The 23,363-nt window shown below is 37.5% G+C and overlaps 1 protein-coding gene across 3 annotated transcripts in view; it reads right to left on the bottom strand.

Moving 5' to 3' along the window:
* ZNF385D (zinc finger protein 385D) overlaps positions 1-23,363 on the bottom strand; it is a 448,489-nt gene that overhangs the window by 359,594 nt on the left and 65,532 nt on the right. The gene's annotated exons all lie outside the window — the stretch shown is intronic.

The following is a 23,363-nucleotide window of genomic DNA, read 5'->3' as shown; positions in this document are numbered from 1 at the left end:
GTCTAGATGAAGCTCATGACATCTTAACTGTCATCTTCTGTGGGAAACTATATGGGGTGCAGGTGCCCAGGTGTTGACAGTGGGGCCTGGGGGGCAGCCTCTCTGAGACAAGGCCAGAGTCTGTCCCATGCTGGGGACAGCTGATTCCAGGCAGCTCCAAAATAGACCCACCAGTGCCCAAACCTGAGCCCATCAGCCACAGATGTGGCACCTCTGTGATAACATATTTAAGAAAGGGTAAAACCACTGTGCAGCAGCTGAAAATTTATGAGAGAAAAAAAATCCCTGTAGACAACTGAAAAGAAGGAGGAGGGGGTGCTTCAGGAACTGGAGCAGAGATTCCCCCTGCAGCCCATGGTGAAGGACATGGTGAGACAGGTTGTCTCCCTGCAGCCCATGGAGGACCACGGTGGAGCAGATATCCACCCTGCAGCCCATGGCGGAGCAGATATCCACCCTGCAGCCCATGGTGGAGCAGATATCCATCATGCAGCCCAAGGTGGACCCCACGCCGGAGCAGTTTGACACGCCCTGAAGGAAGCTGGAGCCCTTGGAGAGCCCTTGGAGAGCTCCCAGCAGGGCCTGCAGCACGTGGAGAGGATCCCACGCAGGAGCAGGTTTTCTGACAAGGCCTCTGACCCTATGGGGGATCCATGCTGGAGCAGTCTGCTCCTGAGGGACTATCCCATGGAAAGGACCCACGCTGGAGCAGTTTTTCAAGAATTGCAGCCCATTGGAAGGACACTCACTGGAGCAGTTTGTGAAGGACTATATCCCGTGGGAGGGACCCCACACTGCATCAAGGGAACAGCATGAGGAAGAAGATGCAGAAGAGATGAAGTGATATGGACTGACCACAATCCCCAGCTCCATCCCCCTGCACCACTTGGGGGTAGGGGAGTAGTGCAGAAGAGTCAGAAGTGAAGTTAAATCCAGGAAGAAGGGAGGGGGGATCAGGGGGGCACAGAGGGGCAAAGTATTTTAGTGTTTTATCTTTGTTTCTCACCATTTTACTCTATTTTAATTAGCAATAAATTAAATTCATTTTCCCCAAGGTGAATCTCTCTTGCCCATGACAGTAACCAGTAAGTGCTCTCCCTGCCTTTATCTCAACTCAAGCCCCAGTGTAGAAAGGGAGTGAGAGTGTGGCTGGGCAAGGGTCTGGCAGCCAGCCAGGCTCAATCCACCACAGAAATACAAGTAGTTATTACAGCAGGAATGTTTTATAATCCTCTCTGTGATTAAATTCATAAGTATCACATATTGATTTTTTTATAGAAACTACAAAATAAATAGGTCAGTGAAATTATATGTGGACAACCTATTGTTACATTCCATTATATGCACTCTTACATTCAAATACTGCACTAATTGCTACAAACTCATAGCTGTTGTAGCACTTTGAAATGCAAGATGCCTTTTTCAAGTTGGAAAAGAAAAAAAAAAAAAAAAAAGGGGGGGTGGGGGAAGAGTATCAGTCTCCGTTTCCCATATTTATATATTTTGGTGAGTTGCAATTAATAGAAGAAAAAATGAAATCAGTATATTTTAGTCAGCTAATCTTAAATGCATAGATCTAACTCTTAATTACTTAGGTATTTAGCAACCCCTAGTCACCCCCTTTCCACTTCCTCTGAATGCTTTCAAGTCCAAGCCTAATAATTTCATAATTTGTCTGGTTCAAACTAGTTCAAAGACAAATAATAAACATGCTCTATTAGTTCCTTATCTTAACTACCCAAGGTTATAATCCAAGGATAGTTAATTTAGATTCAGCTAATACCAAACTGTATCAACTACAGAAACGAGAAGATAATTCCATCTGCAGAACTTCAAGTGAAACCAATGTGAACGTAAGTTCCTGTGATTAAAGGTGAGCAGAAATGGCACAGGTGAAGTAGTGCTCTGTGCACTGCAAACCTAATTTACTCTTCAAGGAGTGCAAAATGTTATACCAATTTAGCATCTTGATGAGACCTTTATATAGCATATAAATCTTTAAACTGCTTGTTCTCCCAGACTTTGTGAATAAATGGCGATCCAGCCAAAGAATCTAATCTGTACTCTGAATGACAGAATTACTACAGCCTTATATACGATGATACTAATTGATCTCTGACAAATCAGTCAACCTAGAGACAAAAAAGACGATTGAAGCAACACAAGAAAATGGGCTACAGATGATTTTAATCCCAGATCCAGACAAGGTTCAGTATCCAAAAATAAATCTAAACAAGCCTTCAGATTTGTGTCCAATTACACCAAAATACTGCAAATTATTCTTGAGATCTTAAAATATTGTAAATTTCATCAGCTAAACATTTTGCTAGCCCTCCAAAGGATTTAAACACATTTACTGCTTTCCAATCAAATCATAAAGACAAAATTATCTGAAGATATAAATCTAAAATGTATCAATATTCAAAATAGTTTCAATCTCAGATTTCAGATTTGCTTGCTATGTAATTAGTATTGTGTTCTTTTATGCTAACTAAACCTTATTTCATTTAGGAAAGTACAGACCCAGTTCTGAGAGCAGGTCTGCACTTCCCATAGATTAAAACCTCACACAACTAGTTCAGTCAGTATTATTATTTCAGCTTTTGTGCATATTCAACTCTTATCTAGAATATTAACTGTCTAAAGCAAGACATGAGAAAGCAGACTAAACATTTCATTCCAAAGCAAAATTAAAGAGAAAAAGAAGCAGCATAAAAGAAGTTATTTATTAAAAACAAACCTATTATACCAACAGTGATAGTAGGAACTTTTATAGACAAATCACAACCATCCCATAAGATATTATGAGACTGTGGAAACTTAGGAGAAAACCTGAGGCTTTTCTACAGCAGATCTAGATCATATTTTTCCTAATGGGAAATGAGGTTTCTCCTGAGGAGGCAGAAGCAATCCATCAACCTCTCAGCCTTCTGGACTTTACTGGTGACATTGTTCACACCAGAGAGAGCTTTAGTCATCTGTCTAAAATACTTTTAAATTACAAAAGTCAGTCTTTCATCAAAGCGTTACAAGGATTAAAATGCTAGCATAATAACACTAATTTTACTGAATTGCTCTACATGACAGTAACTTTTCAGAAATCCCAGTTTATATACCTGCTGTACATTAATTTATATATTATATTGCATTGAAAGCATTCCCCACTAGAGAGCAGTATGAATTTAAAATTACAAGGTCAATATATCTCTCAATCTATAGTGCTAGTCATATAGGCATGAGATTACAATAATAAAACAGATCTTCAAACCAAGATGTAAGACTTTGTAAGCAAATATAATCTAGTGAATTAAACAAACATTGTACACTATGTGTACATATGTCTAATTCCTTTTGAAACATTTACATAAATAAGCTGGCAGCCTAATAAAGTATATTAGCATGTTACTACATCCCTCTAATATTCCAGTCAACACAGACTAATCTACGAGAGTCTTATTTTTGGCATATAGAATACTTTTGTCTTGCATCCTAATCTCATTTCAGAAAAATAAATTATAAAATGCACACTAGGTAAAGGCACAGTAAAATAATAAGGGAAATTCCATCTTGGAAAGAAATGATACAAACATCTACCATTTAATTTGTGCTTTCAGTAGAAATCCATGGTGGCGTTAGAGCTGCAATACATTTTTGCCCATTGCTATGTCTCTCAAATCTAAAGGAAGAAGGGGATAATTTGTAACTGCAGACTAGGTGACAGTTAGGAAAACAGAAGTTTCAGGAATACATATTACACTACAGTCTACCACCATTTCCTTTACAGATACACAGTGATTTCTAAATACGTAATGGCACTACTAAAGGAGTAAGGTGAAGTATTAAACACCTGTGAAAACCACTTGAGCTGATGCTGTAAATCAGCATTACACAGCAGTACTTGGTATGTTGATTGGACAAATGGTTTGAGAAACAAAAATCCCAAACAAAGACAAAAAATTTTGGAAAAACAAAAGCAGTTTAGGATCAAAATTTTGTGAGTCTTTCTTACTCAATATTCCTTAAAGGACATGAAAGTAAAGATAGCAAAGGGCAAAGAAGGGGGAGATATCCAACCAAGTATAGCTAGCTTGCTGAGATACTTCAAAATACAATTTACCACTCTAACTAGTATTTTAAAAGAAAAAAAAAAAAATCAAGTTTGTGAAATCTTGTAAAGATCCACCATTCACCACTGTTTAAACTAACACAGATGAAGACTAATTCTTGTAAAGCAACAGACTTTCAGTTCATGCCTGCATCATTGCATATTTGTATTTTCTGGAGTGGAATGTTTAGGCAGCAATTTCAATTTGTGGAGGTAAGGAAAATAATGCTTAGTTTATTCTACTGGGAAATTACAAGGAATATGATTAGAAGAAAACATTATAATCTTAATTTTAAAAGCAATTTTTAATTGCTATCAATGTCCTATTGGCTTAAACAGCTGATCCTATGCGGAAATGGATGGTCATTAAATGAAAATCCTATTTTTCTGCCATTATATTACAGACTTCATCTTGACTATACTGGTTACATATCTTAGAAAGCAATCAGTTTTGCAGATAGTGTCTTTTAGGGGGAAAAAAAAGGTAACTTCTCAACCTTTGGGAGCCCTCATAAAGACTGCAGTGAACTAGAGATGAATGAGCAATGCAACCAAGAACTCAAAATTTCAAGCCAGTTTAAATAGCACTGTGGATAAATGCTTACATTTATTTTCCCTGGAGCTCTGAACTCAATTTTGGCTCAATGATGCTTACCAGTAAAATGACATTATAGCTTTCTGAAGTAGAAAACTGTCCCATGTGGAAAACCAGCACAACGACAATTTGTGGTGCTTGCTGGCTTAGCTAACATAGCTACTGCCTGGGGATTTCTCTTCTGAAATGTGCTTGAATGTAAGGGATTAGAAAGTACATCCTTCCCATGAAACAATCCTCACCTTCTTATCTGCAAAACAGCATACTTTCTATTCAAGGGTATCAAAAGGAAACTTCACTCATTTGTATTACGATAATTGTTTTGTTTCCAGACTGTCTTGTCAGTGTAGAACTATCCCAGTCACTGTGACTTTGACCCTGTGTACATAGTAGTCAAGTACGTTGGGCACATTTAAGAGGCCAACAGAGTATACGAATCCCAGAGTAAGAGACTGCTATGCAGGTACGTCAGCTGTATTCAGTGGAGACCGCTTGCCATTGATGAACGACACAGTACATCTTAAATATCTCCCTGTCTTCTTCCCACCAGGCTGGTGTAACAAATACATTCCTGTAATAGCTGAAGGATAGAAAATACAGACAGGGCGCTAAGGACAAAAGTTCACTAATTACAATATTGAGGCATTTCTAGTACTTCAATCCAAAACTGTGAAAGACATTTAAGTGACAAGCATCAGAGATGCAGATGCTTGCATCTCAGTCACACTTAGACTCTGCACTTACGGGAAATCTCACCAGCAGGGCCTATGGGAAGAGTCATCTCACTATGAAATAGACTCAAATGATAAACTCAGGTGTTTTGTTCTTAGAAACACGTATTCCTCTTCTTTTACAGATTTCTATGCTGTAGATCTCAAGTTAGATGGGATGATTCTCACTCTGCTTGCCATAATAACCTCTTCAAATGTTAAAAGAACTGAACTTTTGCAGGAAATACTAAAACCCAAATTACAGATATCAACAGATAGCAGCTGCTTTCAAAGAAACTGCTGCTAGCTCTGTGTTTAAAAAACTAAAAAAATCCATCACTTATCAAGAACCTCTCTTTAACGATCACCTTGTCAGTTTTCATGTCCTGATGGAATGATACCAGCACACCACACAAAAACCCCTCTGGTAATAACTGGAATCCTCAAATCGTTTCAAACTTCATAAATTTGATGTGATAGCTTTCAGGTGATAGGATATTACTGATTGATGACAATCATGGTAGCAGGGTGACCTCTGCATCAGCCTTTTACGAATCTCTTCCACACTGTGAGACAATATATGCGACAGGACCCTTCTCAAAACTGGTAACTGTATGCTAAGTTCTTCCTATTTACCCATTATGTTACTCAAAAGTCCCTGTTGCATCAGGTACTTGTGATGCATTTACCAAGAAGCCAGTGACAGCTAACTTGCCTTTGCAACCTCTAGATTGACCTCACTGAATAAAGTTGGCTCTAGAAATTTGTTCCTGGGAGAAGCTTAAAATGAATGTATTGCTATCTATTTTATACATGGATGGAGGAGGCAGAACAATCTGGGGGAAGGATCAGGAATACAAAAATGTAATATCTTTTGCTTTTTTCACCCCCATTACCACTGGATGATGTGGTCCCAACACTGTAGCCTCCTGGTTTTGATCAGGGTTGCAAACTGATCCTGGTTTTGATCCCAGGTCATGGGTTTGATTTAAGTCATGCACAGTCTAACTTTACACACTGCTGTATTTTACACATTGCTGCTGTGTGCAGTTACAAACACACAATGACAAACATCGGGAAAACGGTGAAAGGGCACTCACTGTGAAAGCACTGCATCTCTGAAATGCAGCTCCCTCCCAAATGACCTGAGTAACCTTCAGTATACACTGCAGAACTCATCTGTTTTCTCTGGATGGAAGAATAAACATCATTTCAGTGGAAGAGCTACCAAGGAATGGGAACCTACTGTGATTGGAAAGGCTTTTTTTAAAAACAATTGATTTTTCAGAACCTCCTTTTTTTTCTGAGTCTTTCAGATTTTGCTATCTTTCAGATGAAAATTAAGCACAAAATAGTTTATAATACAATAAAAGCTGATGTGAAAATATGGAAAAAAACATGCATTAAGTATTTTTACACTGTTGGCAGGTTTTTCTACTAAGTTTTAAGACCTCAAGAATAACCACCACTTGCTTTTAAAAAACAAGGAAGAGTTTGTCAGGTCATACACCCAAGAGCTAAATTACTAGTCAGTGATAAAACTGTGGATAGAAGTCAGTATTTCTTATTGCTGTCTGTCTCATACAGCCCACATCACATCATATTTGAAGCCACTATTTACCAAATTTTCTCTTCAAAAAATCCACACAAAATACAGTAGAAGAGGTAGCTTAGGAGGAAAAAAAGTTAAAGCAGGGAGAGAAACACCTTATTTTCCTGTTTATTTTTTCTCTCTATCCTTGTACCTCCTCCCAGTCTGATCACTGCTGCTAGCTGTTATACTACTTCAATCATCCATGTGAATAATAAGAAAATCATAACCATTGTCTCAGGTAATTTTTGTGAAGTTTAAGAGGAAAATAATCTCTTGAGTGAAAATTGCGTCAAGTGAAATAAATAAAGGCAGGCTTTCCCCACATGTTTATTGCTGGGGTGGGGGGATGAGGCAGAAGGAAACTGAGGTTATTTGGGGTTGGAGGACTTTATAACTTAATGTCTATGTCCTGGGACTCCTCCCAAGAAATACATCTCCACAAACTGAACCCCATAAAAGTAGATATTTATCCATTTGAAATAGGATCATTGTATATTTGTATACCTAGAGCAATAGCACAAAAAATAAAAGCCTGGGCTTTTGTTTTGTTTTGCCGGGAGAGCACTCAAATCTTTCAGGAAAGGCTGCATTTCAATACTGCAGCAAATGAACAGACTTCAGCCTATCTCCCATCACAGCCACGCATACCATGGGTTCCTAAAGGAAGGTAGAGATGAACTAAAAGGTTCATAATTTCTTGGTTCAGCAGTTCCCTCATGCCAGAAGCAACCAACAGACATCTCATAGTCTCAAAATATACTGCAGTCATTTTTTTAATTGAGTTCTATAAAGAGCTACGCACTAATCAACACCATATGTTATTCAATTAGCTAGTAATACAAATCTATTTCTCAAGCCTGTGCTAACATAATGGAGCACTTTGGGTGGTTTGGAACTATTTAAAGGCCAAGTAATTAATTTACAAACATCAGCTTCTAAAATCTGAGAAGTGCTACTGTGGTGACTTACAGGCAGAGCCAAGCCACGAAAACTCCCTCATTTGTTTTTTATTCAATCCATTTTCAGAGATGGTCTTGGTGAAAACAAAGGTTTCTGAATAAATAGGGCCAAATAAAAACACAGGTTCAGCTATATGTCTGGTACCTAGGCCCCAAGGGATGCCATTCCCATAAAGGAATGCAACTGTTTGCATTGCCTCATGTCTCCCTCCACCAGTCGTATCTTGTGGTACAAACCTTGTACAGAAGACAGTAGTTAAAATGGCAAAAGGGATATCTAGCAAAGCTATGAAGGCTCAGCCTACCAAGAAATTTTTTTCCTGTCATGCACCCTGAAGTGCATTATTTTTTCCATATTTTAGATTTCCACATTTGGGAATTCCACTCAGCCTCAAAACACTTGTCAACAGCACTCTGAGTTGGCTGGGCTCAAAAAGAAGGGACAGAAGTGTCCAACTGCAATTCAGAGTGACACTACTAGACAAAACCCTAGGTTTAGCATTATTTCTGAGAAGGTAGGCCATCAGTACAGGTTTTAAAGGTCAGAGAAAAAAAGGCAGAATTTTTCAAGTTATTACCTCTGAGCAACATATAAATTAGACCATTTAGCAGGGTCCAGAGATAGCTTTAAAGAAAAAAGGATGTGTGAAAGGAAAAGACGACAACTGACCTTTTTCAACAAAACTACTGAAATTTTGTAGGTATTGGAGTTAGAATCATAGACTCATGGAATCATTTAGGTTGGAAAAGACCTTTAAGATCACTGAGTCCAACTGAAAACCTAACACTGCCAAGTCCACCACTAAACCATGTCCCTAAGTGCCATGTCTACACATCTCTTAAATGCCTCCAGGGATGGTGACTCCACCACTTCCCTGGGCAGCCCATTCCAATGCTTGACAACCACTGCGGTAAATAAATTTTTCCTAATATCCAACCTAAACCTCCCCTGGTGCAACTTGAGGCTATTTCTGCTCATCCTATGGCTTGTTACTTAGGTGAATAGACCGACCACCCAGAGAGGGATAAGATCTCCCCTGAGTCTTCTCTCCAGGCTAAACAACCCCAGTTCCCTCAGCTGCTCCTCACAAGGCTTGTTCTCTAGACCCTTCAGCAGTTCTGTTGCTCTTCTTTGGATGGGCTCCAGCACCTCAGTGTCTTTCTCGTAGTGAGGGGCCCAAAACTGAACACAGTATTTGAGGTGCAGCCTCACCAGCGCTGAGTACAGGGGGATGATCACTTCCCTAGTCCTGCTGGCCAGACTATTTCTTATACAAGAATATTACTTTTGATTTCACGGATAAAAACCACCTCTTTCAGCCTCTCTGGATCAGCTCCCTGATGTGAAATAGGATATCTGGATGACAGGCTGTAGGCTGATAAGTGCCATGTTTCACCTTAAAGATCTTTAGTTTTACTCGTACCTAAATATCCAGTCAAATCTTTGTGTCTCAGCAGAAAGCAAAAGCATGAACAGTTGACTGGGCATAACAAGCAACTCATTTTTGCAGATGAGTAACTTCTGTTCTTAATACTCCAATACAACCACTAGCTACCACTGTATCCAAATAAGCAGTTTCTAAAATTAAGTTTCAATTAGTGTTTGTTTCTGTTTTGTTGATAGGTTATCTCTTTAGAAACACAAGCCACTGATTTGTTTTTTTGTGTTGTTTTGTTTTGGGTTTTTTTTGTTTGTTTGTTTTTGTTTTGTTTTGTTTTTCTTTTGTGGTTAAGTATTTCACCAATATACTGATGCAAATACATCTATGAAATGAAACAGAAAAATAATTAAAAGACAAGTCACATAAATGAGCTCTGTGGGAATTCTGCTTAAAAAAAAACTACCACCCCCAGAAAAACTATTGCAGAATAAAGAATGATAATTTGAGACAGAGAGTTCATCCCCTACAGTCTTTGTTATGAATATAAAATGCAGCCATCAGACACTGTATAAAATAAAATAAACTGTCAATAAGTGTAGTTATGGTGGGGAAGAGGAAATTAAAGGTCACAATGATTACTAAAATGGAAAACTTTTTTTTTTTTTCAATTCAAGAAGGACGTCAGAATTTTGTGTTTTGTACTTTATCCTTCATATAAGCAATTTCAGAAATTATTATTTTCTTGTAGTTTGCAAGGTAATTTCTCAAGATTGCCAGAGTCTTATGATTTGAATTCTCAAACCCTCTCAAGCCCTAGGAAATAGCAATGTTTACCACATATAAAAACAGCCAAAATTTAGAAGTCAATTTCTCCCCTCATTTTGTTTTAGGGAGTTGCTATGTGGATATTTTTTAAATAAAAGGCCTTTAAAACAAAAGAACCACAGAAAAGCCAAAGAGCAATTTTAGTGCTTTAATCAGTTACCTTTTGGAAGAGATTTCCAGATCAAATGAAATAGTGTACATTTAGTCTCCCTGTAAATGCACTTCTACAAACACCAGTGTTAAAAAAAGCTTGAGGTATTAGGATTTATATTTGAATATTATCATTTATACTTTCACAAAAGTATTTTTTTTTTTTTAGATTATCTGCTCATTATAAAAAATGCAGGTAGCTCTGGCAGCATTTACAAGTGTAAGGATTTTTTTATTATTCTTTTATTGCTTCATTACACCCACTGGCCCACTTAATGTTGAATTTAATGGAGAGCAGATAATTTTCCAAGCAACGTAAACACATCAAGGTGAAAGTCTGTTGTGTTTGGAAAGGTTAGCAGATGTTTTTGCAAGTGCATGAGAAAACTACTGTCATTTATCTTATTCTTGAACCTCTGGATTGCATTCTCTTTATCAAACAGGATGCATTTAGTTCTGCATTCATGGCAATAGGAACATAACCCCTGCTATTTTACAGCATGTGTTTTTTGAGGTAGACTGTGCAGTTTTAGTTAAGAAGTATAAATATATTGTATATAATTTAATATATTGTATATATAATTTAAACATATTGTATGTATATTGAAAAGCATAATCTCTGACATGTCTTGACAGCCAATGTCTTTGTTATTGTATCTGAGGCTGATATAATATTCTTTCATGTCAACTACACATTTACCTTAATCTCTTAATCATTATTAGGGATTTAGAGATAAATGTCTAGCAAACCAGACTACTCTTGACATGTATTCGTGAAAAATCTGCAAGACAAATTGGGAGATCTGGACCTTTCATATTTCCTCAGGATGACACAGTGTCCTACAGCAGCAGCTGAAGCCTTTTGTTACAGTCACACAAGGCCAACGTAAGGCTTCACTTATGCAGCTTGGAAATGATTTTAACACAAAGCCTATCTGTCTGCGTCACATTTCTAATAGCCTTTTAATCACAGTACCCAGATGTAATGCATTTATAGAAATGCTTATGCATCAAAAATAAAAATGTGCAAAAGGAATCTAATTACTGAAAAGATAAACTGGGAGGTGATTCACTATTAGTGAATGCAAATGTATTTTCAAGCTATGATTGCTATGAACCCATAGGGTGAGTTTATGTCCCAGTGTAGATCCAGGAAAATGTATCATAGAATATCAGGACCTAAGAGGACCTATTGGGCAATAAGATATTTATTGCAGTAACTTATTCCTTCCATTACTTTCCCATGAGTGTAATTCACTCCTCTCTTGAACCTTCTGTGGAAAATTAGGGTAGGGGACATAGGGGAAAATTTGCTTATATTTTTTTACAAGTTACACACATGAAAATAGCTTTTAGTGTAAGTATAAGGGGGGAGCTTGAAATTATTTCTGTAAGTTTTTATTGATCCAAGATCTCTGAAATATGTTACCTATTTACAATTTGGACATATACAGCTCAATAATAAAAATATGGAAATACAGGAATACATGGACAAAGTAGAGTCTTCAAGCCCATACCTCCCCTCCAGCACAGGGAATGCTGCTGCTTCATTTTGCATGTAAAAATCAGCCTGTTTGAAATTGCTGATTTTACAAAGTATTCCAGCAATATATTCCAAAAACTAGAAAATTACCAGAGAGTCCCAGGAGCTTACTGGACACATTAATCAATGACAGTGCCTTACTATTGCTAAAGTAGAAAATAGACTTCTAAAATAAGAAAAGTTTTTCAGTTTTGCAGAAAAATATATATTTATATATCTTTTCTGTGCACAGTTGTCTTGGACCACCATCTTCAAGATTCTACCATGGTATTTTTTTTTGTTAGGCTTTATACAACATGCGTTGCTAATAATTAAAAGGCATCAGTGCTTGCTTCTGAAACACCCTCACATGATTGGAAGTCACTTTTTGTCCTAAAAACAATGTATTTCTGGAAAATAATCATGGAAAGTATGGCAATAACACCACACCTACACACAAAGTAGAATAGTTGACGCTTTCCAGCCTTCTCTGGGAGACCTTCACAGCAGTACTTCTCCTCCGGAACTTTGTGACCAATGCTCATAGCGCAGGCCCAAAACTGCTGCTCTTGGGAAGCCTGAGCACTTTGCTCAGCCACTGTGATCTGTGAAAACTACTGCTGCTGAGTCTGTAAAATTTTTCCAGCTCCTCTGGCCATCTGCAATCTCTCTCTCAACCTGTCAGGGTAGGCTGAAGCTGCTGAAAACCTCCGAGAAGTCATGCATGTTAGAATTTAAAGCCCTGTAAGACCTATGAAGATTCTTCCTTCAGCCATGCTGATTCAGACGAAGCAGTTTATAAACTCTATTAAATATAGAACAAGTTTATAAAATCACTGGGACTTGTCTGACCACTTAATTTTTCAGAATAACAGCTCAACTTTGTATTAAAATATTCGTCAGCATTGAAGGTCATTTAAGACTTCTGAATAATATATATATGAAATTTTGAGAATTAACTAATTTTGAAACATGATATTATGACAAAAGGTTAGAAGACTTCACAAAATATTAAATGCCCCAGTATTTCAAGGCTTTTTATCTCAGAATTACCTTCTCTGATTAAGATCACAATCTAAAACATTGCACCTTACTGGACATGTACAAGACTTCAATCTAAACAAATTTTCTGGTGAAGCTAGAGAAGTGTTAAATACAAGGACAGTAGTGACCCTTTAGCGACTGACCGACCTTTTCAATATGGTGCTCCTCTGCTAAAAGATATCTATCTGAAGCCATTTTCCTAAAATGGTGAGATAAATATACTCCTGTACAGGTGCAAGTCAGGATGACAGCCACTGAAGTCAGGGACATTATATTGTCATAAAAACAACGCAAGAAAAGCAGAATCAGATCCCTATTTTCCTCTACCTAGAAATTCATACAGTGATTTCAGCATCTCAGCAGTCACCATAATTTCTGCTGTTCTTGCTATGCATTATAGAAACTCTCACTTTTTAAATTTATGGTATCTTTTACAGCTTGGGTTAAAGAACACTTGAAGCACTTTCAGTGTTTGATATACCTCCACTCCAGAAGAATAGAAATGAGACTCCTTTATTAATTTAGACCCAGACTACCAGACTATTCACACTATCAGTCTCAGGGAATTTTAATGGGATTATCTGCATGAGTAAGAATTTATATGACAAAATCTTTGCAAGTCTGCAAAGCTCTTCTAATCAGAAAGGGGAAACATTTAATGATGAAAAAGTACAAAGATTATAACAGCTAAAACTTCATTGTTTACTGTATGACTCACAAGGCTGCAATACATTCGCTATTAATTTAATGAATATCTGACCAACCATCTGCTTTTCATTTCCTGAGAAGATCTGTAAGGTAATAAAAATACAAACAATGTTTCTAGTTACTACCTCTTGTAAACCTTGATATTGCCAGGTTTGTTTCTTCCCCGAAAAATGTATTCTTTAATAGAAGAAAAACTGTTGAACTATAGGCAACCAAGCTAAAAAATACACCTCTCAATAAACATTCATTTACTTTTGTTTCATTTTGATGGCAATCCATTTGAAATTTTTGTCACATTTTCATTTTGTTTGTCACAGAGGCATATGAAGAGTAAACACTGCATGTAAGTGAAGGCATCAAAAAAAAACACAGCCTAAAATCAAACAACTGAATGAGTGACTTTCCCCTAAGTCACTGCACACAAGAGACTACTCCATCCTACTTCTCCCTTCCCTCACATTGCAGTACAGCAGTGTTATCCACTCCAGCATGCCTTGCTCCTACAGTACATACACATCTAGAACCAACATACACTCACTGTCATCAACTGCTTTTCACAAATCACCAGGTTATTGATCACTACACTTACCGCTCTTCATTGACTGAGCCTCATTCCTCATTGCTTCTATCCTGCTGCTTCAGCAAATTCTGAAACTTCTATTGCAAGGAGAATTCACACACAAGCCAGGGCAGCGATCCTTTACACTGAATACTTCTTAGCACATCAAGACTTTCTGCAGTGATATGTATTTATTTAAGACAAAAAATAATTTGCCCAATACAGTTGCAAAGTCTTTACCCAGAAGCAGCAAGAGGGGTTGTTTTTCATCTTGTTGCACACTATGATTTATATCTTCACTACTTTATAGCAGACATGTTTTTTCAGTATTGAAGAATTCAAAGATTTACAACACATAAATAACTAACTACATGGCTTTAGGAAGGTAATTGTTCTGAATGGCCACCAGCCACTTGTGAGACTACAAGTAGTTTTTTTAAAACTTAGTCAGCTACAAAGCACACTTCTTTCTGTCCTGCCAACTAACCTCAACCCTTGTGTGAGATAAACAACTTCAAGGAGGACAAGAAAGTTTCATTTATTGCATGTACTTATGTATACTTAAATTATATATAAATACGTACATATGTAGTTATAGATACCTGAGGCTTTTAAAAGAGATCTCGATAGGGTCATTTGAGTAAATAATTTGGAGTCAAAATCATGGGAAATTTATTCTCAAAGAACTTGGCCAAAATCAACATTTTTCACACAAACAAGGTGACAACGTTTTTTAAACTTTCCTTGCACAAACTTAAATTTCAATGAGAAAGAAGAGCAAAAGCCTCTGAGTGTTCTGGCCCAAGGAACACTAACTCATTATGTTTCAAATTTTGATCTGTACAAGAATGTGATTAGATTACATAGTACAGCCAGTATCACAATCACCTACTAACAGGCATTCAGCACTGTTAAGGGTTTAAGGAGGGAGATGAAGCAGCAACCACTCTTCCTGCTGTCACCATTTCAACCGTCAAAAGAGACATCAGAAGGTGGGTGGAATTTCTCTGAGAGCAAGCCTACAAGAAGCACAAGTGCCCCAGTGGCAAAATATGAAATGAAAGCAAGCAGCCAACAACCCAAACATGAGTAAGTTTCACAGTGGCACAGTATTTTGTCACACCTGTGAAGATAGCACAGGATTTTCTTCTCCTGATAGCATTTTTCAACAGAGGGATTAGCACTAGCAAATGGTGACCCAAGAGCCTTTTATTTTTGCCTGCCGGAGACTTTCACTCACCATAGAGATAAAAACCAGCAAACTTGACAAAATGTGCAATCAAACATGGTAAACTGTGACATAAAACAATGTAATGAAAACAAGTCATTCCATCCCTGAGATTTCCTCTTGAACTGACTTTTCAGAGTTCAGCCTTCAGATCTGAACTTTTGGTCTCCACTAATTTGCAGCAGTAAGGAAAGAAGCAGAGGACCCTGGAGGCAGCCACTTGATAATATTACCTACCTCCATAGCCAGCCACATTTCTAAGCATGCATGCAAGGACTTTTTGTTTTCATCATATGGAACAAGAACCCACTCTAACTAACAGTTCATAAGTGAAAGCAAATAAAATAAAAAGGTATGTGTGTGTGTGTGTATATATATATACAAAAAGAAACACAATTAGAGGAAATCCACTTTGCTGTTGTAGATGTTACCTTGGTAAGGTTTGGTGTCCATTTTAATTACAGTAACTCTGTAAATTGTGGGGCATTCACATCTTAGAACTGTACTTCATGATTACGCCACAGAACAAACAAAAAGGAAAGGACCATAAGGCTGACCTTTAAGAAACTCATGAAGTCCAAACTCATATTTTCTTGACAGTCCCATGGGCTGCCTCCCTGCAGATATTCAGTTTGATTCTGATTTCTTCTTTATGAGCAACAGTGTATTAAACTTGGCCAGAACATGTAGTCCGCGTTTTTAACAAATGTAGTGTCCTTGGGTATATGACACACCAAAGCTCATCAGTTTCTCACGTTTGTTTCCACACTCGTTCCTCACTCTACTTTTACATCATTTTCACTCAACTGATTCATTTGTCCCAACTCAGTGCTGCTAAATCACTCACATGACCTTCCCCCCAAAACACTGCAAAGATAGCCTTATTCCTGGAGCAGTTGTATTTCATACTTCCTCCCAGTTCCTCATATCAGATGGCTGCATCTGGAGCTGACCATCTACATTAGGCTGCAGAACAGTCCCGTCCCACCAATTTCAAATTACTCCAACAGCCCCAACTACCTTCCATACTGTGAGGTACAATCCCCCTTTTCTGAGCAGATTCATTACACAGAACTCTTCATCACACAGAACAAGTACTGCCTTTAGAGAGAAACAGTCCTATTAAAACATACTCATATTTTTTTTAATCTTGTACCAGCACGAAAGGCACAGTTTAGAAGCAGATAAAGAACATATAATCTAGAATTGCATTATTGTGAAGGCCAAAGAACTCTCATTGCCATTGCTAAAGGTATTATTTTCTCAAAGTATACTGAAAGAAACATGTGCCATCTAAAAAAAAAAAAAATAAAAAAACAAACAAAAAAACAAACAAACAAACAAACAAACAAAACCAACCACCTTTCTCAACTCATAAGTATAGCAGAAGTGTCTTTAAATTAAATGCATTATTAGAATGTAAGACCAAGATAACATTATGAAGTACTGTAATATTTTAGCACTGACAATAGCAGTGCAGTTGGGAAGATTAGATACATGTACTATCATATTTTCCTTCGTTACCTGTAGGAGCTTGAGGAAAATACCTTACAGAACACCATACAGTACTGCCAGCAGTGACCTTGTTGAAAGCCTTTTACTGTATCTGTAAATCTTGTACAATTCCTGTCTGCATCCAGACAAAAACACTTCAGTCAATCATGCAATTGCCAAGTGCAGTAGGAGGTGAAACTTGAATTCATGTTTTCTAGTCTCCTAACTTATTGCAGTTTCTAATGCTAATGGTCAATTTCTCTCCTTTCCTTCAAACCTCCCTCTACTTTGCTTCTCTTCCTTTTCTACCCAACTTTAGTTTTCAGACATTATTGTGCTTTTAAGGAAAACGGACAACTTTTCTATTTGAATGTCAGAGTATTTTTTGTTGGCATGATACTATGACTAGCACGAAAGGAAGTTCAGCAGTATATTTCATAATCTCCTGTGCCCTTTCATTTGCTATTTAAAGCAAAAATACATTAGAAGACTACTCAATTTTCTGCCTCTAGGGAATTCAGGAGGAAAAAATACCACAACAATCCCTGATAAATGGAAGGTAAATTCATGAACACTGTAATCTAGTGCTTTCTGTCTACAACGAACAACAAATTCTAGGAATGCCCCAAACACAACCGCATATGTTTAGATAAAGGTTAATGTCTGAATTTTGCATATCATATTTTAGAAACTGCATGTACACCACAGGAGGAAACTCTTCTGTCTGAAAAAATTATTTACTCCTCAATTTCAGTGGTCCTCCCCAGGAAACTGATGAATAATTACTATGATTAGTATTATTCAGTACAGCATCTGTATCTGCTGAAGTGCAATTTTTTAGGCCACTAATAAAGATTTGACAGGATGGTTGTATTTTTCGTATCATCTCTTCTTAGGGGATAAGATTTTCTAAAGGATGTCCAAACTGAGCCTAAAAACAAAACAAACAAAAAAACCCTGCAATTAGTATGCTCTGTTGATCATTTTAGTCTAATTTATATGGGTATTTCTTCAATTTCTTAAAAAGCAATCACTATATAATAGTTCAAAAACTATTTAATTGTAAAAACTTCATTACATAATCGAAACATGCAAATACTTCTCAGTAGTCACATAGACTTTAAAAAAAATTACATTGTATTTGGCCATTTTGTGTGAAATTATCAGATTAAGACACTTATCCAAATGTATTCACCAGACAACAGTACAGTGTGCCTCCTAAATCTACTAGACATTTGTAATCCATCTATTGGTACTGTAATGTGTGCTAAGCAGATTCTTCTGCATTGCTGGCAGAATATCTAATTTAATTGATAAATTAGCTAATATTTGTTGAGCGCTTCGAACATGCAACATTCTCCAGAACAGCTGAGTGCTGTTACTAAAACAGCGTGGGACAGACTTTTGTAGACCACAGGTAGATGAGTCTTTTCAGATATTTAAGGATTATTCAATGACTGAGGAGTAAGTTGTAGGTGAGCAATAGCAAGAGTATAGATATTTGACAGGAAATATTTTTCCATGAGAATTATGGACCAAAATTAGAATACTGTTAGAAAAATAATCTATTTGTTTCTTCTACACTATTTCCCTGGATTTTGTTTCATTGGTTAAATTTGGTAAAGTATCGTATCATCTGTTCCAAATGGACTTGACCCTATTTCTGAATGCTTACAATATGCTTCAACCCAGCTGAGTGAAAACTGTACCCTTCTTGTGCAAGCACAGAAAATGTAGAATATCTGACTGGCCTTTACGGGAATCCGAGTTAAGATTAGGATTTTGTAGGCTGAGGCAGCCCTACAAAGAGGAAAGCATTCCTAACATTTGAAAACTAAAACCAGTGCACATAGGGACTAACCAAAACTGCTGCTGGAACAAAGAGGTGACTAGCCACATGAAAAGACTCATGATCTATAGTGTCCATGCGTTTCACTCCTTACCCACCCCGCACCACGCTGCCCCAGGGCAGGCAGCTAGCAGCCCACAGGTTAGCAGATGAATCATTCCCTGAGCCCCTCTCAGTCATTTCCATTGTCCACTACTCTCTGCTCACAATGTTGTCAACACCACCTACTGAAGACAAACACACACACCACATATACACAAAGCAAACAGGCCTCCTCCTAGTAATAACACCACAATTGGGAGTTCCTCCGATCTTAATTACTTTAGGCCTTCGATAAATATAGAGTTATTTTGATGAATGATTGTTATTTTTTCTATTCTACTCAGGAATTTGAATTATCTTAATTGTATTTGTATGCAGTATTTCCAGTGTGTGTTGTCTGAACTCTGCATAAATCAATACCACCATTGCACTTAGAATCATCTTCCACAGACAGATCAACTCTGCTTGCTCCTAGAGAGACTGTTTCAAATATGGTTACTTGACAGAACAGGGTAACATGCAGGTTTCCCAACACAGGCATAAAGTCCAAATCTCCCGGGCAATGGTGAGAAAACAGAGACATGGAGCGACATTAGCAGCAAATAATCTTACACTCCAGCTTCCTAACTCTGATTTTTTATAACAGAAATACAGGTCAGAGACAAGAACTGAGGTGGAAGAGCACTCTTCTAACAGCTCACTCTCTCTGAAAGTTTATTTGGTTCTTTGCTTAGAATTCAGTAATCAAATTTTACTGAATATGTGAAAGTCTCCAAATCAGCTGGAAAAAACCCAGAACTGGTGAACACAAACCTTCAAAAACTGAAACTCCGGAGTTTGGGATCCAGCATACATTTAGCTTTAATTTCCATGGTTTCACTTCTTCAGAGTTCTGATTTGATGCAGGAATTCTTTCCAAATCAAAAACATAAAAAGAACAGATGGAGAGTATATTAAATTCATTCCAGGCTCATAAACCTTGGTGAACTTGGGCTTGGCTTGTTTCATATTGAAACACAACTCAATTGCTCTAGCATTTCATTATAAAAGCCTTTAAAGACCTTGCTCTGAATGCAGCAATTTGATTTAAAATACATTACATCTACACCAGAGTCTAACAAAAAGGATCAGAAGAAATTTAAGTCATATTATTCAAATTTTAGAGACATCCAATATATCTCAGAAAATATTAGGTTTTCAATGTCAGCACTTGACAACAATTGTGACACACTTGTTTTGTGCATCTTATTGAACACACAGGGTACTCTAGCAGGAAGTTTCAAGGACAGGCATTTCATTCTCTGCCTTGGCATTATAGTTAAAACATCCCAAGGAGCAAGGGGCCCTTTTCTGCCTTTTTAGAATACATTTCCACTAATTATTTGCCAACCAATCAAGATACCAAGAAGGGTTCTTCCCCTAAATCATAAATTCAGATGAACTAATATAAAATCTGTGAGAAAAGTATGAAAATATGAGAAAATTATTAAGCTTAAGCATATTTAACTGTACACATTGTAGTATAATCCTGCAGATACAGATGTGTTCTGGGTTCTCCTGCAACCAAGAATTTGGTTGGTTGTTTCATTCCTCAAGTTCTTTCTTATTTTACTGAAAATAACACAGTCACTTAAGACACAAGTCTGGGTTGTATTGTTCCTCCTTCTGGCAATTTTTTATTGTTCTTCCTCTTTTTGAGAGGATCTGAAGTGATATTGAAAGTGGGAATACTGATGCAGAGACTACAATATTAGCCAATATTCCCCAAAAATACACTCACTTAAGGCGTAATGTTTGTACTAGCACAAAACCTTCTGAAGTGTGTTACACTCCATACATTTTTGGTAAAACCAATGATTGCATATAACATTTAATCAAAGATCCACTCTACTGTAAAACAGCAATTTATCTTCAATTTTCCACTTAGTAATTCAAATACATTTCTGAATGTCAACTGCTGGCAATTTTTGTGCTGGCTACGACTTGGTCAGAATAAAAAGAAAAAAAAAAAAGAACATTAACATGTTAATAATTTCATGTTTATACGGGGTAGTTAGTCGGTCTTATATCAGAAAAAGAAGCTTCTTTTTTAGATCTATTCTTAATTGTAAAGTGATTATAATTTACCACAATTTTCTAGTTTCCTTCATTTTAATTTGTGGAGAAGGATTTCTCAACAGGCAGTGTATAGTCCTATCATAGTTCCAATGAGAGCAGCTCATTGAGAAGTTTTCACATCCATTAAAATGTAGAAAGGAAAGCCAAGAACTTACATATGCAAATAAGGAAGTGGACAGTCTCTAAACAAAAATGCAAGAGGAAGTTGCATCTGCAAAATGCAGTTGCCTGTATTAGATGTCTGGACTAGCTTTCTGCACCTTACAATATATTATAATCAAATCAGCTTATACATCATATTTCATGCAGTATCTCAATCATTTTTTAACTTTTGCACTGTAAATGGTTTAAAATATGAAAAAAAAAGAAAAGTTATGCCTGTATCTTTACACAACACAGTTGTTCATATACAAAATCTCATGCATGCCATTTGTCAACACGGAAATGAAACACAAGTTCATAATAATGGTTTTGTTATTACTGGGAGTTGTTGTTTTGTACCATTAAGAGATAGATTATAAAGATTATATATCATAGGAGAAAGTGGATATTTAGGATAGACATTGAAATCACCACTACATATCATATTATTTGAAGAAAGTACTTATAAATGCATAATTTTGGCCAAAACTTCCAAAAAGGGAGATTTTAACGTCTTTTGTTTCTGGTTTTCTTTTTGATCATTAAAAAGGAGTTTTCAGTAATCTACAGGTCTACTGAAATCATACATGTATTTTAAGGACAGAAGCGAGGTGTTCAAAGGAGACTTTCAACAACACAGACAACAAATTGTCACTATGTATAGAAACAGTACAGTGCACCTGTTTCAGCAAAGTATTCATAAATTCAGTTAATATTTGGAGTGGAGAACTCTCAGATGCTTGCTGCTGTGGCCCACGCTTCTCCATGGCCTTACCCAATGGTATGTTCCTGTATTCAGACAATTTGTGAAGTTTACCTAACAAACTGCACACCAATCAGAGTTATGATTCACCTTAGTATCACACCTTTATCTTATAAGAAACTGAACTGTTTCTTATGAACTTGCTTGGCAAGGAAAAATTTAAATACTACGCATAAACATACACTGTTGTCCTGGTTGGGGCTGGACTAGAGCTCCCGTTGTTTTGGCAGCGGGAGGAGCTGCAGCACCCTGAGACCCCAGGGGCTCCCCAGGTCCCAGTGCCCTCACCTGTGTGCGGGGGCGGGGGGAGCACAGATGGAGAGCTGGGCCCGGATTGGCCGACAGTCCATGTCATGTGACATTGTGCTCACTATATAAAGGCAGGAGTGGGCCAGGAGGGGCTCTCACTTCTGGGAGTGTGGCTGTGGGGCCTTTGTGTTGGGGATCACCGGCCGGGAGCAGGCGGGTGTTGGTCGGCAGGTGGTGAGCAGCTGTATGGTACATCACCTGCTGATACTGCTGTCAGCGTATTACTCTGTTACTGTTATTAAACTGGTTTTATCTCAACCCGCGAGTCTCCCTTTGCCCCTCCGATTCCCTCCCCGTTCCCAAGTGGGGAGAGGGTGCGTGAGCGGCTGTGGGGCGTTTAGCTGCCATCCAGGCTCAAACGATGACAACTGTCTTTTGCAGAAACTAATAAAAACAGTATTGAAAAAGAGAAACAGCCAGAAGGAAAGTGAAGAGTTATGGTACTAGACACTGAACAAATCTCTCCAGTTAAACTAACACTCTGCTCATTTGCTTTAATTGGCCTAATTCACATGGAAAAAATAACAACTGGAAAGAAAGTAATTACCTAACATGCCTTGCAACCTGAATTTCATGTGTCCTCATTCTAACGAGCTTGTTTCCAGAGCAGACTGTGAAGCCTGTGATGGGATAGTGCTTTGTGAAACAGGTTCTAGTCTGAAGCAAGGAATCATTTCCAGCTAAGAAAGCCAGTCCAGGCACAGCAAAAAATATTCTGAATACACTGCAGAGGTTCACTGCATACCAATATCAGTTTATTTACTGATACTAGTCTGTTTATAACACTTTTATCACTTGCTCCAAGCTCTCAATTTTCAGAAAGGACGGCAGATCTGGGCCAACTTTGCCCTGGAGGATCTTCAGCACATCCCTGCACCAATAACCGGGTTAGACTTGAAAGGCAATAAATAGACCTGTGGTGAGTTCTCCATAGTGATTTGCATAGCCATGACACAGGAAGTACAAATAAGCTTTAATCAGCCTCAGTCTATAGAGAGAATATTTATACAGTGAAAATATAATTAATAATGTTCATAACACTACAACAATCTAGTGTCTGTGCCTTGATTTGAGAACTGCTTGTTAGGAAGAGAACAACAAAATGCTCCTTCACTCACTGAATAACTATGATAGATTTGTGAGAGGCTGAGCTCTGAAAACCAGACACTAACTTGGCTTAAAGTCATTTGACACCATTTCCCATTATTTTTCACAGGTGAGCTTTGAACAAAAACAAAACACCAAAACAAAACAGTCTAAATGAAG

This window comes from Tyto alba, unplaced genomic scaffold (genome assembly GCF_018691265.1).
Source record: "Tyto alba isolate M040663 unplaced genomic scaffold, T.alba_DEE_v4.0 Super-Scaffold_38, whole genome shotgun sequence".
Taxonomy (NCBI): Eukaryota; Metazoa; Chordata; class Aves; order Strigiformes; family Tytonidae; genus Tyto; species Tyto alba.
The sequence above is the reverse complement of the archived record's forward strand: the minus strand, read 5'-3'. Positions and strand labels throughout refer to the sequence as shown.